The following is a 16650-nucleotide window of genomic DNA, read 5'->3' as shown; positions in this document are numbered from 1 at the left end:
GGCTCATCAAAATAGTCACTGTGAAGAACACCCAGGCAAATTGTTTCTAAGCTGGATAGGTGGCAAAGGATCTTGGAAAACTATATAACAGAAAAACAAAGTGGTGACGCCTGGGTTTGTCCTAATTTTGGCAACATATGTTTTGTGTAACATTTTTTAAACATTCTTCCTTTACTCCTTGAATTATAGTGGGTTCTAACCCATGTCTTCACCTTCTTAAAATGACATCTGAATGGTGATATTACAAATTTAAACAGGCAGACGTATGTAAATCAGTTAATAGAGCATTCCCTTTGGTAGTTTGGCATGCATTATTCAGCTCTGGGTATCTTCTTTTTCCCCTGCGGGCTGCAGCCATGATTAAAATGTTACTTCAAAATGAATGTCTCCACAGAGACAAAGACGGATTTAATATATAATGGATTCTCTCTCACCAAGCTATTAAGCAAGAAAGTTACCTCAGCATGAAGATTTCATTACATCTCAACAAAGGTACTCCATTGCCATCTCAAAGATTCCACCAGGCCTACATGGATTAAAGCTCAGGATCTCTTCAGAGAATATTCTCTTCAAAAAAAAAAAAATAGAATCCAAAGACATAACAAGGTGACTCCTTTTTGTTAAGGTTTCTTGTGGAGATGGCTGTCAATGCACATACATACCAAGTTTTTAGAAAATATAGTTTATTAGTCTTAGGAACATCAGTTTGGTATGGCATAAAGCTTGCATACCATACACAGTGCAGTTCAACATGAAGTTCTCAACCATGTTTTATTAAAGAGGTCTCTGTGGTTCACTGGCACAGAGTCAGGCTCCTTTTTAGAGCACCAGATGACTCCAAGGCTTTGGGGTCATCACAGCACAGTACTTGGAAGAGGAATTTGGACCCATGGTTTCAGATCACAACTTGTGTTTTGGTACTTTCTGCACAAGTAATAAACTACTTTCCAGCAAAGCTGCCTATGGACGCTGCCTAGAGAGATGCTTCAAACAGACTATGGTGCAATTAACTACAATCCAAACAGTGGGAGATGGTGGTTAAGCAGAAATAAATCTCCATATTTTACCATTCAGGTTTAAGCATAGCCGTTTTCTTAATCTAACCAGAGGAAAAATAAGTCCATGGCCATGTTCCTTTCTTCTTTCCTAGAGCAACAGGCAACAATAGACTGCAGTGAGCAGAGCAGCCTCAGGAAATGTCCTACGCTGCAGAAACTCATCACCTCCTTGTCTCTAAAGAAAATCCTGCCTGCATTACTACTGCACACAAAAGAGACTGATTTTTCATCGGTGCAAGTAGAAGTCAAGGTCCTTCTCTCCACATCGCATCAATACAGACAGTCGTAGATTAGAGCAAGCAAATGCAAGTATGACTGTTTAATTCCTTGAATTCCAGTTTCCTTCCTAACTCTTCCATCAGTCCTTGCAGCAGCGCACTTACAGCAAATTCAGCATCTGCAGTTTTGACAGTAAATTATAATACAGCTGATTGCTAAGCACACATTTTTATGTGCGATGGTCACACAGAAATTCCCTGGGACTGCTCTTTAAATATCTTTTAATTCTCCAGTCTCTGTCAGAATGGCTGACGTCTGTACAGATCATATATAAAGCATAAAAAATACACAAAAACGAAACAGTATTCAAGAAAAAAGCAACCGACTTGTATTTGTCTTCACAAATTGAAATATGAAAACTCTGAAGAACATCTTGAATTATAATGGGGGAAGTTCTTTGAGCTTATAGCATGCAAGATCAAATCACTTCATTGCATTTTTCACAGAATCACGGAATCACAGAAACACCAAGGTTGGAGAAGACCTACAAGATCATCCACCTATCACCAACAGTTCTCATAAAGCACATCCCTCAACTCAAAATCCAAACGTTCCTTGAACACTTCCAGGGTTGGTGACTCCACCACCTCCCTGGGCAGCCCATTCCAGTGCCTGACCACTCGTTCAGAAAAGCAGTATTTCCTAACATCCAGCCTAAATCTCCTCTGGCGCAGCTTGAAGCTGAGAAAGAAAACTATGTAAGAAAAACAATCAATCTCAAAAATAGTTCAGTTACATAATCAAGGTTTTAGGAGATTTTGCAACTGTAAATTACTTAGGCAAATAAAGGTGGTGGAATACAGCTGTGGTTGTTTTTATTTTCACTCTGTGTTAAACATGAAACTTTTCGTTCTTAGATCTGAAATTAAAAGGCTATGAGTGAAGCCAAACTAATATCTGAGATGATTTCTTTCAGTTACCGAATACACTTGATCTGGATTTGCTTTCCATTGGCTTCTGTCAGTGCTTTACTGAACAGATGTACTAGCAGATCTTGGGGGAACATTCTGACCTCAGAATAACATAGAATTTGCATTTCTGCCTGGGTCCAAAAATTTTTACTTAGAAGAGACAATACAGAACCACATGAATGGAGCAGGTAATCAAAATAAGCAAAACTGACTCCAACTATATAAAATTCGATCTGCAGGTGAGGAAACGGTGAGCCTAACAATCCACGGTTCTTCTGGTCTACTTACACACAGTAAACGAGCACAGAGATGGAGACAAGGGCAAAGTTCAGTACTGCACAGTTGTAGAAATAGATCTGCAGAGAAAATGCATTAGTCAAAAGGTTATGCTACTGATGAAACCCAGCTCAGTTATTTACCCAGATTTGTATTGCAAGCAATGTTGCAGAGGCCCACAAGCAGTCCAGAAATAGTCCCTCAGCTAAACTGGGGAGAGATCCGGATTAGCGTGGCCACTACTCAGTTAGCAACCAGCATGTGTGATACAGCTGAAAGACAAACGGGTGAGAGTAGAACTAGCAGTCTGTGGGACAGCATGGGGCAGCTGTGGGCAAGTGAGCCAGGGTCTCTGGGGCTGAGGCAGACTGCATGATCTGGCAGGGAAAATGGATTAAATGTAAAGGTAGGTGTGATCTAGGGTGGTATCAAGAGTCACAGAGCTTTCTGAATGACTACAGATAGAGATTTAAACACTAATATATTCTTCATTCATTTTGTTCAGTTGTAAAACAAGAGTACCTATAGAGATAAATGTGTATTGTTCTTGCAAAGCTTTCTAACTAAAACATTCTCTGTCATGGCTGGAGAGAAAACAGATCAGTAGCCTTAAGTAATAATATCCTGAGCTCCAACAACATGGTTCCTTTCATAAAGAATGTAACCAGGATCCTTGCACAGTAACTAGGAACAGTTTGGTGACTCCTATAAACAATAAGCTCTGTTTCCACCTACAAAAAAAAATAAGAACTCTTCATGTCAGTGGTAATATGATTGTCCAGAAATACCCTTGCTCTCATCTCATTTTGTTTTACTGTAAATGTTGCTAAAGAAAGAAGAAATCGAGTAATTTTTATCTGAAAGGATATTAAATGCACGATCTTTCATTTGTCAGAATTACTAATACCAACAGCAGCCCAGCTGGATTTCCTCTGTTCCCAGAGGAAGACTAAAATTAGGATGAATTAGATCTCTTCCATACCATTGTACCACTTCTGCCTGTAGGAGAACGTGGGAGGAAAACTGTTAATGCTGAGGCCAATTTATTGTTTATGTCATATATTTGCATGCTTAATTAATGTAAATTACCAGCAGCTACAGAAGTTTATACACAATCACAATACTACCATTTCTGTAGCTAGAACCTCCAGGAGAAAAACATGGCCTGTTTATACCCTCACTATATCAACAATAGCAATTTCCAACTTTTATTAATTTATTCTACTTTTGGAATTAGGAACCAGGCAATAATTATTTAAATAGGGAAAAAAGAGATTATAATGAGGCTCAGACTCAGGCAGATGGAAAACAGTCCTCGTTCCCACTGAGCAAAACATGAGTAGGTCTGTTTTCTGGGCATGCCCTGGAAAACAATATTGCACTGTGCAAAGAAGCTGCTTTGGTATTGGCTTTATTTAAAAAAAAAAAAAAAAAAAAAAAAAAAAAAAAAAAAAAAATCCTCATTTTCTAAAAACAACACGATGTGAAAGAATTTCCAAGTACAAAAACTCCCAGACAAAGACCCGATAATGGAAGCCGTGACAGCGCTTTGCAAAACAAGCCCAGTGTGCGCAGCACTAGAACGAAGCCCGAGATGATTAGACTTCTGAATAATCAGGCAAACAGCCCTCACTGTAACAAGCACTGTTTATGGGGCTGAAGCAAACACCGACGAGTTTCATTCACATGCCTCAGTAAGCGCAAAAACACTTGTAACAAGGAGCCTTGCAGACTGAGCAATTAGGGCTGTGGAAGCAGCCGCTGCCCTAGGAAGCTCACAAGCTCGGTGAGAGGCAGCGAGCGCTCAGCCAAGCCGGGAAGCGCGAGGGATGGCTCACAGCTCCCAGACAGGAACAATGGCAAGAGCGGCCCTGACTGCGGCCGCGGCTCCCATCCAGCTGCATCAGCAAAATGTGCCCCAAAGGGCTGAGCAGAGTTACATAAAAGTCATGCGAAAGAAAGCCCCACAAAAAGTAGCGCTGAACATCAGAGAGTTTCTAAAGCTGTTGCAGAAGGTATAATTTCAGTAAACAGCACTTTGTTGGCCTTATGACAAAACTGTAATATAAACTATCCCAGCTGCAGCAGCTGAGATGCAGGTTTGTGCTTGTAGTAAAAGTGGATGCACGGGGCATTACGTGGATCTAGAAGTATGCGTATCATGTTGATCCCCTCGTAGATACGTTTACTCTGTGTAAATACAGACCCACTGCACTGCTCCTCAGACCCTTCTGTGCCACAGTTTTTTTAAGAACAAAATTCTCCTCAGCACAACCTCCTCAGGGCTTTGTTTTATGGAGGGCTACCATCTAATAGTGCTGTAGCCACGAAGGTGTTACCGTGGTATAGCTGCCAGAACCCTTGTCATTTCCTGGGGTCACTGCCGGTGCCTGGGTCTCTTTGTAGCCCCACAGGGTTTTCATGCTTCTGGCCAGCTGGGCTTGGTCCCACCACACTCCAAGGAAAAGGCTCACCCTGGTCCCAGGACACACAGGTTCACATAGGTCCTGTGTTGGAGCACACGTGGGGTAGGAGCACTGAGCTGTCCAAGCATACAGCTCTCTTACGCAAGAAACACATCGTGCTCCCATGTTCAGCTAAAGGAAACCCTACAACCATTTCTGCTTCGATACTTCTGTCACGGCTGATTGCAGTAAAAAGCTCCTTTTCTAGGTCATGGACTTCATGGGCTGCAAATGACCTATAACCCTTTTCTAGGGCCACCTTCTTTGGATCACCTGCTCTCTTATTGTAAGATCTTTTTACAGCAGGGACGAGCTACACTAAGTACACTTGCAAAGCTTCAGACAGTATTAAATTAATTGTCCTGAAATGCATGTAGCTGTTTACACCTTACATGCTGTAATAAAATTGATTGTTCCTATGGTGTACAGTGTCACGCTTTCACTACCAACTCCTTCTTTTTCCAAAGCCCCAGCTGCTCTGACATCTTCAGATCAGCCTGCAGCTTGTGGCTGACCTCCTTACACTTATGGCTTGGCGTCTTGTGTGAATTTGACTGTGTCAGAGATCACACGATACAGGAAGACACAAACAGCTGTGCAGAGACGCCTGCTCTTTGTTCCGTGTTTTAACATCGCTGAGTCCAAAAGGACTGGGAAATCCTGAATGAACACAGACTGCAGTTAGCTGGAACAACCATCACTATTGTGCTTGCTTCATCTTTGTGACAGAATCAGTGTCACGTGCCTCAGGAAGGTGCTCTGCTGAGCATCAGGCAATTGTGGGTCAAAAAAGATTGCTGCGTGTCAGAAGTAGGAGACCCCATGCCTGTAGACTAGACAAAATTGTTTACCACTTAAGAGATGCTACCAGAATTCAGCAACTGTTTCTGAAAGGCAATTGTATATTCTAAATACAACCAAATAAAATAAAACTGGTTAACAATTAACCCACTTTCTTTCTTTACTATCTATATATGTTTCTGTACTCAATTTCTGTGCTGGTCAAGACACGCCTCTCATGAAAATCACTGCACTTTGTGACTCCTGTTTCTTCTGTGTGTAATTACACAAGAATTCGAAGTTACGTTTACAACCCCCCTGTAGGGACCCAAGGCTAGATCTCTTTTTCCAACTGAACTGGTTGGTCCAAGAGAAAATTCAACCCCCTACCTGCAAACTGTCATTTCAATCATTCCAAAATATTCTATATGTGGATTTATGTCTTCAAGCCTTTTAAATATTGTTCTTTACTACAAGGCTATTAGGAACTGTCAAGCAAAAAGCAGACGGTTCAGCTATGTTTCTGAACTGTTGATGATTTCTTTTCAACATCAAGGACGTATTTTTTTCTTTCATGTTAACAATCATTACAAATATTTAACAATCAGCTCACTGTAGTTTATTGAACCTACATCGTCTGAGATTGGTGCTAATTTCCAAAAATGACATTGCCAGAAGATGGCACCTGCTATACATATTTGATGCTGCTAAAACAACAGAAGTGTGTAGGCTGCTACAGAACAGAGAGGACACATAAATGATTTTGTCCCCTTTGTATTTCAGGGTTTAGAGAGTGGAGGACATATTCATGACACAATGACAGTCAGTGACCTTTATAAAAGCAGAATTTAGACACAGTCTTAAATACAACCACAATAAAAATCAAAGTCTGGTGCACGACTGTCAGGTATTACAGAACGATCATTTCCTTTAATCCATAGTTATTTGGAATTTCTATGGCCCCACTTGCAATTATCTGCTGACTTTTCCCTATTTATAAAGATGTACATGTTTTGAACTATTTTTTTTTTCCTCTTCAGAGCAGTTAGAGTGACAAAAGGAAGAAGAAATATGAAAAGATTAAAAGTGTCAGAAACATGATCATTTTCACTTCACTCAGTCACACAAATGGAAGAAGTGGATTCTTTAGAATGGATCTTTCCATTGGTACCAAATACCCATGGATCACATTCAATTATTGCTGCAGGTGGGCTTCGACCATTGAAATCTGTACAAATATTTTCATTTTGACACCAATTTTTTTAACATTTAGGGGACGCTTAAACTTCGAGAGTGAAGCTTTTATTGCAAAGAGGATTAATTGTTTCTGGAAAACTTCGAGTTAGCAGGGAGACAGAGAGGTTTCAAGATGTCAGCATCTATGAGATCTGAAGTAAAGCTCCAAGAATTAATGACTTCTCTGTTTGCTTGTGTATGTCCTGCATACTGGTAAGAGCTTTCAGTAAAAGAGAGGGCCATGGGCAGGTCAGGAGGCTTTGGGAAATACAGTTCTAAGTGCTATTGGGAGGGAAGAAGAGCTGTAAATCAATCTTTTGGGGATACCTTGAGATCTGTGAGGTTTTACTTGCACAGATGCAATTGCTTGAATGACTCAGTCTGTAACTCACTTTCAGGGAAAGCAGAAATCCATTAGTAATATTTTCTAACCTATTTTTTCCCTAAATCTAAGTATTTTGTACATCTAAGTATTTTGTACACTGTTTCAGAGGAAAAATATCAAATAGTGGTGGAGAGCAAGAAAGAAATTTTTGGGACTTGGTCGGATTGTACAATTTAAATGGCATGTCAACAGGCACTAGGTCTGGAAGGACTTGGGTTACACAGAAGGCTCAGGAATAGAGGAAAGTCAAAACCCTCTTTGCCAGCTGCAAATTTTTAAAAATAAGAGGAAGATACAAGAAATGGTTCTTCACTGTCTGCTGCTGTTGCTGTCCAGAACCAGTAACTCAATCTCCCCAGTTCACAGAATAATAGAATCATAAATGTTAAAAAGGCCACTAAGATCATCTATTCCAATCATCAAATAGTCCAAACTTCCAAACCGTTGTCCTCCCAGGTCCAGACAATGAGTTTTTGTCCTCTGAACTACGACTGCCTCCAGGGCTCTGGAAGCACCATATATATATATAATATATATATATATATATATATATATATATATTCTTGATTCTTAATTTCTGCTTATGTTCTAAGGTTTCACGTGACCTCTTAGATTTGCTGGTTTTTGCAGTATTATTTCAAACGTTTTTGTACAGCCAGAATTAGTATTTTGTATTACTTTCATTAAAATAGTAATTTATTCTTTTTAAGTCACTACTTCTAGATGCTGGCATTTTCTCACTATATTAGGACAACTACTTCAATGGAAAAGACCTCAGGCTCTTTTTTAATGCACGGAAAATCTGTGAACTAACAGTCAAAAGAGTTTTCATTAGAATCCATGTATATTAAGAGGCTAAAACATTCAAATTAGTAGACAAGGCAATCTTCCTAGGGGGGAAACAACAACACAAACATTCATGCTATGAGGAGTACACAAGCATGGGAAAACATTGGACATTTGGCTTTAACAATATACTGAAAATAAACTAGCTCAAAATGTCCAATGGTGAATATCTGAAAATACTGAGCCATTTATGAGCTCTTCAGTAGCACTGTAGGCTTAGATACCACATCAGGAGAGTATAGAATGTGAAGTGGTGCAGTTTAACACTCTATTAGGAAGGTCTCACGCGTAATTCCTACCTGACATTGCTCAAGATAACACAGCCAATTAGCAATAAGGCCAAAAAAATAGTACAAATATTTTGATTTCCTGTCCCCCAAGTCACCTATTAAATCACTGTTACTTCTCAGACTAATGGCATTTTGCTTTTATATCTTCCGTTTACAAGCCTTCGAGCACGGGCACCTGTCTATTATTTCTGCTTTGACCCTGGGGAAATTGAGATTTGTCTCAAGCAATGTAACCACTTCTGAGCAGTTTAAGAAGTAACATTGAATCCCAATTTTCAGTCCAGTAATTGTTGTGATTAAATGATCATTGACACAGATAGGAATCTGAACAGGCCTGCCACCTTTTCTTAGGGCAGAATGAACAAATATTAGAGCAGATTCCTTTACATTTATATTTCATATGCAGATGTGCATTCATGTACTTTCTTTGGGCGTAAGGGTCAGTCTCCTTAAAAAAGTAGCTCCAGTGCCCTTGATAGTAAAAAGATATTTAACTAGTCACTTCAAGTGCTAATCAGAATTCTTATGTGATAATTGATCATTAAAACCATAACCACATCTTTATTGTCATTGTAATTGATGGTTTCTTTCTATACCAAACAGACATATACAATTTGCATATTCATAAACTCAGTGGGTGCTCTTCTAGAAGTCAACCAAGTTTAATAAACATAACAAAAACTAGCTTATTAAATGCAAATTAAAGCTGGGCAACAACTGAAAATTCAGCTGGTTCATGTTCTTGGGTTACTTCATCAAGGACTATTTTTCAAAACAAGTCTACAAGAAAGACTTTTAAACAACAGCCCCAGCATGTGACAGGGAAATACGAACACCAGAGTGATAATCACTGTGTCACTTACAAGTATTGCTCTGCAGAGTAGCTCACTTATAACAAGCCAAGTGTTCCTGGAGACAGTGGAGTAACTACCTCCCAGTTTTGTAACACTTCAGGAGTTCCCTATAGGAATGTCATATTTTAAATGTAATAAATCTCCGCATTACTCTTTACTTATTGACGAGAGGAAAAGTCCTCTCACAGATGAAGGTCTAGATAAATACCTACCAAGACCAAGCATAAATTGCACATCTACAGCGGAAGAAATCTACATGTGGGAGCTTCCTAAGGATCTGTACTTTTCATGATTTTTTTGGAAAGCAGTACAAATTTGGAATGAATAAAATTGCAGGTGATGCTACGTCATCTAAAATGGTTAAACATAATGCTGAATGTGAAATTTATAGGAAGTTATAGAAAAATTTTGCAGTCCTGAGTAACCAGATAACAAAACTGCAGATGAATCACAGTTTCTGACAATATGATAACTAGCAGGCATGGAATGAAATTACCAGGTGACAAACAAGACAAGTGAAATACTTTTTCACAAAGCATTTGAGTAAAATATGGAATGCACTCCTACAGTAAAATATAGACAGCAAAAATACAAAAGGCATCAAAGAGGAATATGTTAAATTCATGGAGGATAAGCACTTTGGTGCACAGGCTGCTAGGCTAACGGTGCATTGTGAAATAGAATGAATCACTCTGAGATCCAGAATCATGATGACTGCCTCCATATCACTGAAGGTGTTTGAGTTATGGACCACACTGACAGTGTAATGTCCCAAACTCCACAGAATACCATTATGGGTGTTGCTTTTGCTTAAAATATGAATGAATCAGTACTGCTCCTACCCATTACCAGCTTAGACTATAAAAAGGTAATCGTGTCCTTTACACCACAAAATGTTCATATTCCTCTCATACCTTGAAGATCAAGTGGAGGTGGACACTCTGGAATATAACGCTGCAACTCACTGGTTACAACAACTCATTGCATTTAACACCTCTGGGTTGAAGACCTGGCTCTGTAGGAGCCGTGGCAGATTGACTCACATCAGACTCCTAAAACCTAGGAGCCTAAAAATAACATTCTGGCTGTTTACTTTTCACAGCCACATAAAATACACATTGGCTTTCATTATTCACTAGCACTTAGGTAGGATTTTATGCTAAAAGTTTTCCTACTTTCTGAAATGGCCTCTGTCTGGTCTGATTCACTGAGACCTTTTTCTTTCTCTCAATTCACGTTTTTGAGGTCTCTCCTACAGTTTTTATTTTCAGATGCACTGCAGGAGGGTAAGTTGTGGCATACAGTTTGTTGTGGATAGGGCCAGATGGAGGAGTCTCCAGCAGAAGTGAGTCCAACCCCTGGGAGGGGCTTCTTGCCTGTCTTGGGAGCATGAGCTGGAGCCTCAGCCTGTTACACAGCTGCTCCAATGCCACACTGTTCTTGGAGCCATCACACTGGCCTGTGGGGTAGCTTTAAACGTGAGAGCATTGCACAACCTTGTGATGTGACATACTAAGAAGCTATAATTTTCATATTGTATCTCCTTACCAATTGTAAATCAGTCATTTTAAGGATGCTTTCCATTCTTGCTTCCCTTCAGGCATCTCTTATTTCTCTCCGGAAAAAGAAAAGATGTAGTTTATAGCTAACTGCAGGACTGAAATGACATATATAATAGCAACAGCAGGCAACAAATGTGTCCCTAAAGTGGCAATATGGTGCCTTTTGTTTTGTTTTAAGACTTTGAAGTGATAGGCAATTTATCTTTCTGAGCCTTCACTTGAATAGTTACAGGGAATTTAGAAGATGATGTTATGCATGTTCAGTAATGAGGATAGCATGGTCTGACCTAGGCCCTTTAAAAACTGAATGATAGAACAAGACAATCAAGAAAAAATACTGATTACTATGCATAGGGTTATTGGCATTAGACGTTAATAATAGTTTTTACTATAATTTTCTCCCTGCAATCCTATCCTTTCAATTAAAGAAGACAAAACAAACACATTCTGATGACCAGATATTCTAAACAAATCTCCATTCTGCCACACCATGTGGAAAAACCACAGCCTGAGTGTAACCACTTTTTGCTGTTGGGAAAAAAGGTGATTTACAATTTCTAAATATAATGGTTTATACATATGATAAAATCCAACTCTTTCGTGTAGCTCTTTAAAGAACTGGAGTTGCCCTCTGTCCACATAAGTAACACACCTAATTTCTTCATATCTCTAAAGGGTTGCTGAGGATGCAGTAAGAACCTGACAACATCTCAGTGCTCAGACAGAAGGTACACATCTGTCAAAGCGTGCTGAGGTGCAAGGATGCAGCAAGCAGGAGATGGAAGAGACACAATGTGTGTTTGATGCTCCCAAGATCTCTCTTCCCTTCCCTTTTACTGAACTCTGAGAGCCCCTCGCTTGGACAGGTGTGTGGAAGAGGATAGGGGACAGGACAGCTGAGCACCTGCAGCACTCACTGACTTCAGCTGCAGTTGCATGAGCTCAAATTTCTAACATTGTGGTGCCAGGAAAACCGATGCCACAGCACAGATCTCACTGGCGGCTGATCTGAAGAAGGGATGTCTGTCTGCATACCTTCCTGCTGGGAATTTAAGGAGAGGCACACCAGGACCCTGGCAGAGATCTCCTGGCAAGGGATGGGGTAAGAGGTGCAGTGAGCAGCATTGGTAGCTGTGAGCCACCCTTTGTAGCTTTGGCTCATGGCTCACTTGGCAGCCTCTCTGCTGCTTACTCCTCTCAATGCCTCCAATTTCACTTTGTTTTCTGCCTCGTTCTTTCTTTTTTTTTCCAAACTTCTAAATGCCTCCTTACACCACCCTTTGCTTCTTGAAAGAAAAATCTGGAGTGATCAAGCTGGGTTTAATGTGCTATTTTTAAACATACACCAAAGCTTCAGCAGTGTCATGGGTGACGTTTTATTAAAATTATTTAGTAAGCTGATTTGGTTTTATTTGTAAATGTTTTCTTAAGGGGACAACTCTCATTAACCAAAGTGCAAAAATTGAAATTAAAACAATAAAATAAATATGAAAACCTCATTAAAATTAATCCCTGAATACAGTATTTTGTGATACAAGACCATTTCAACATTCATCATTATTCTAGGCTTCATGTGTTTTCAGTACTAAACTTCACTAAGATGCACTCCAATTTAAGAATACACATCAGCATCTTAGATTAAGATGATTTAGGTAGATGATGCTATTCCTGAGCTGAATGTTCTAAGTGAAAGAAATTACAGGTAAGGGTTATACCCTATATATTTTAAAGGTGAAAATGTCTAAACTGTGCATTTAAACCACTTTACTTCGGTCCTCCTATTATGACACAAAGCTACTCAGTCTGCCATCAAATATTGTGGTCTAAATTAGACTAAACTGGCATATGCTGGAGGCAGTAGCCTAAAAACCATCACAGCTTGGTGTCTTTAGCAATCTCAGTTCTTTTAAGATACGTTGGGTGGAGGTTCTCACTGCCACAAGGCTGGAGGCAACAAGGCAGCAGGAAACCAAGTATGTCGAGCAGAGGGCAAAGAGGGAGATCTCCTCTGGTGGTTTCCATGGCAATCAGACAAGCAGAGCAGTCTGCACACCCGGCTCTGGTAAGGGGAGCATCTCCTGCTGAGCCTGCACTTCACACCTTTGCTTGGCGCTCCTTCAGCAGAGTATCGCTTGCTTAGGATGCAGCTGCTAGAGGCATCTCCCCCACATCCTAAGTCTCTTGCATGAATCATTTTATTGTGTTCACCTGTCATAGTGACATCTAGAGCCCCCCACTAGGATTCACACAGATCTAGACATCCATGATTGCCCAAATTCTCACATCTGTCTGCAGCTCACATAGCACTGCAAAATTCAAAACTGTAACAAATAGCCTTAGAAAAAGTACTGTGGCTCTTCTGTTTCCATTCAAATTACACAAGCAGTTTGCCAAGAAACGCATTTTTTATTTTCTTCTGGAACGAAGTTCAAGCATTTTGACTACCTGCATGCAACATAAATCATGTTGTCAGCAGTTACACAAGTTTTGGATACAATTTTAAGCAAGCTTTTTATTTAAAATTACTTCAGTGGGTTCTATGACTATCAGTTCTCTACATGAGCTTTCTCACAGGCTCAAGAAGATGATTCTAGTATTCTGACATAGATGTATTGGTAATATATTAATGCTTTGCTGTTATTTCACTCAAGCGTGTAAACCACTTTTGTAACACAAATAAATGAAAGCAAATTATGATAGTTTGGATTTCTTGGGACAGTATTCTGTGGAAAACATACCAGTGAATCATTTAGTTTGTAGAATATGTACTGCTCCTTGCATAAGAAATCACAGAAATATTAATGTAAAACTACTGCTGAGTTTCTTCGTGTATTACCATATTACAAGGCTTTCAATAGATGATCTTTCCCATGTTCTTAGACAACCTTGACCTTCAGTTCTTAGTGAGGTGAATAATATTACATCACATCTAAAGAGAACAGTGTAATCATCTTTTCTATTTGCAGCACTAAGACAGTCAACAGTATTTGATACAATCAGCATGTGTCTTGATACTGAAGGCACATGGTGACAAGTCTAACTGAATGTAGTTATTTGGCTGTCATGAAATGCACCTTATGGTGATAAACTTCAGCCATAAAATTGGAAGACTATCACATAAACATGTTTCATGAGAAATACACTAGCAGAATTCACTCCTAGTTTATAGTTGGAAAACTGTGTTCTATTTATTATGCTGCAATTTTTACAGTACGTCAGGTTGGAAAACTCATTACATTTTACAATGAAGTAATTACTGTGTGTTGATTCTTCTCCTTCAACCAACGGGTCTATCTAATTAGTGTACAATAAATTGAAATACTGCGATTAAGATGTGTGAAAGTATGCTACAATTGGATGCAGCTTCAGTGTGCTTAGAAGCTGGGGGAATTCAACAGCTGTCCCCGCATTGTGCGCCTAGGGCAGGTGCCTCTTGGGGCAGAGCTCATGGGGAAACTTCCTCTGCTTTGCACCCTCTCCTCCGTAAACATGTCCTAACAGTCACTACAGTAAGCACATGAAGGCAGTTCATTTCACACTTGTGTGTATTAAAACTTAAACTTGATAGAGGAACGATGTTTTCTTTTCATTACTTATCAGATTTTTTATCTTTTAGATAAATTTATTCTCCCTGTAGTCTTAAAGGATATGTTGTTCTTAGCACTCAAGCTATAAAACTACCCAAAACAATAGCTTCAATAAACTCAGAGACATTGTCTTATCTTCATCATAAGTCAGCCTCACTGCTGTGCAAATGTTTCCAGCTTGGTATTTTATTGGTTATGGGAGATGTTCTGAGGCACAAGGAGCAGGAAGGTTTCTCAGTGCTACTGAAAGTCACCAACAATTGGAGGCTTCCCTCCATCTGCATTTTTGAAGATTCCTACTGTGTGTTCGATCAGCTGCCTGCGAATGAGTCTGAAATACAGCGTTACACTACCACTGGATTAGCCATCCTGCCATTAGCAGAAATGGGATGTGGATATAACTACGCTTGTGAAACATTCCTCGAAAGAAATGTGGCCATCTATACAGGCTGTGTTCATCTGATCTTTTTGCCTAGGTGAACAGTGCAGCAGAAATGGTCTCCAGGGAATATTCCAATGCAATGGGTTAGAACTCATTTGCTCTGCTCTACCTTGAAATCTGTAAACTGGGCAGCATTACAGCAGAGATATTCTGGAATAGCAGCAGAAGAAAAAGACTGATGCAAGCTTTACTTTAACTATTCAAGAACCAAAGTAGCCCTCTTTGGGCCATTGTAGCTCAACGTAAATAAATCTCAGCATAAATAAATCTCAACTGCTGTTCACATATCTTCTAGAAGAAGAGAAAACAAATAGGTAATCCTGGTTGGTTTTTTTTTCAGATCAGAAAGGCTGTCTTTCTCTCAAAGTTATTTAATCTTTTCAGAACTCTTGCTGCCATTCACAGCATTCGGATAATACCAGTTCCTTACTTTTAAGTCAGAATTATCCAATATTAACATTGCAACATTGCTTGGTTAATTCAACAGGCAAAGAAAAGTAATTGCCAAGTTTGAAAGAAGCAGGGAATGTTTTTATAGGCCTTCTAGATCTACACATTCGCTGACCCCACTGGAGCTACTGAAGCTCAACAAATGTGATTAATACAACTAAAATAAGGTTTCTCCAGCCTAAGCTTTGACGTTGTTTTGCAATTCCTTGCTAAAAACCAGATGTTATTAAATGAATAAAAATTCTCTTTCTGATTTCAGAGAGCCCAAGCAGGGTTTTCTGTTGCCAAGTAAAGAAAAAATGAAACTTCATGTTGGCAATACATTAGAATATTTAATGAATTTTAATGAAGAACTGTTAAAAAAAAAAAAAATGTCATTTCAAAACTGCTAAGATTATTTTTTCCACAGGCATTTTCTTCTCCTTATTATTGATTCATATCTTGTTATTAGCATGCCAACATCCCTTCCCATTTTGTACAGATAACTATTGAGATAATGTACCTATGTTGAAGTGCAGTTCTGCCTTTTGACTGCTTGTATTTGAAAAATGTGTATCAGCCTTCATTCAAAAAAATAGAAAATTGGATGTACCATTGGTCACAAAGTGGGCAAAATCTTCTGTTTTATTTATGTTCTATAATACATATCAAAAAATTAGACTGAAAAAGTGTAAGGAAAATTACACTACAAGACTATAGATAAGAGTTTCAGAAATACACTATTGCCCTTACAGAACTGCACATATTCACATGGAGTAGGTCATTAGAAAATGACAGATAAACATCAGGACAGAGATCACTGGGGAATTATGGTAAATTTCTTGTTCTCCTGATCGTTAATCAAGAGATACAGATGTTGTAGATCTCCACAGATAGGGGAATCCTGGGTTGATGCTTCTGTTCTGCAAATTATTTATGTGTTCTTGTGCTACAAACCTTTCTATTCTCCTTTAGATTTGAAGCATTCCCTATGGTTAGTTAGAATAAATGAAACATCAATAGATTGAAAAATCTGCACATATTAAAACAGTGGTTGGACAAGGCGATGTAAGACCATACATCTGCTAAGAGAACACGATAAGCATCAGAAAGTATTTTTTGTGTGCTCCCTACCAAGCCAAGTGAAAGGTTTTCCTAGGTAATGAAATAGCAGCTTGGCAGGGCTTTTTTCAAATGGGCTTTAATATTTCAGAAAGATTTTTGAATTTTGGCTTTCAATTAATCCATAG

Source organism: Tetrao urogallus (assembly GCF_951394365.1).
Source record: "Tetrao urogallus genome assembly, chromosome: 7".
Taxonomy (NCBI): domain Eukaryota; kingdom Metazoa; phylum Chordata; class Aves; order Galliformes; family Phasianidae; genus Tetrao; species Tetrao urogallus.
This window is presented reverse-complemented; position numbering follows the sequence as displayed.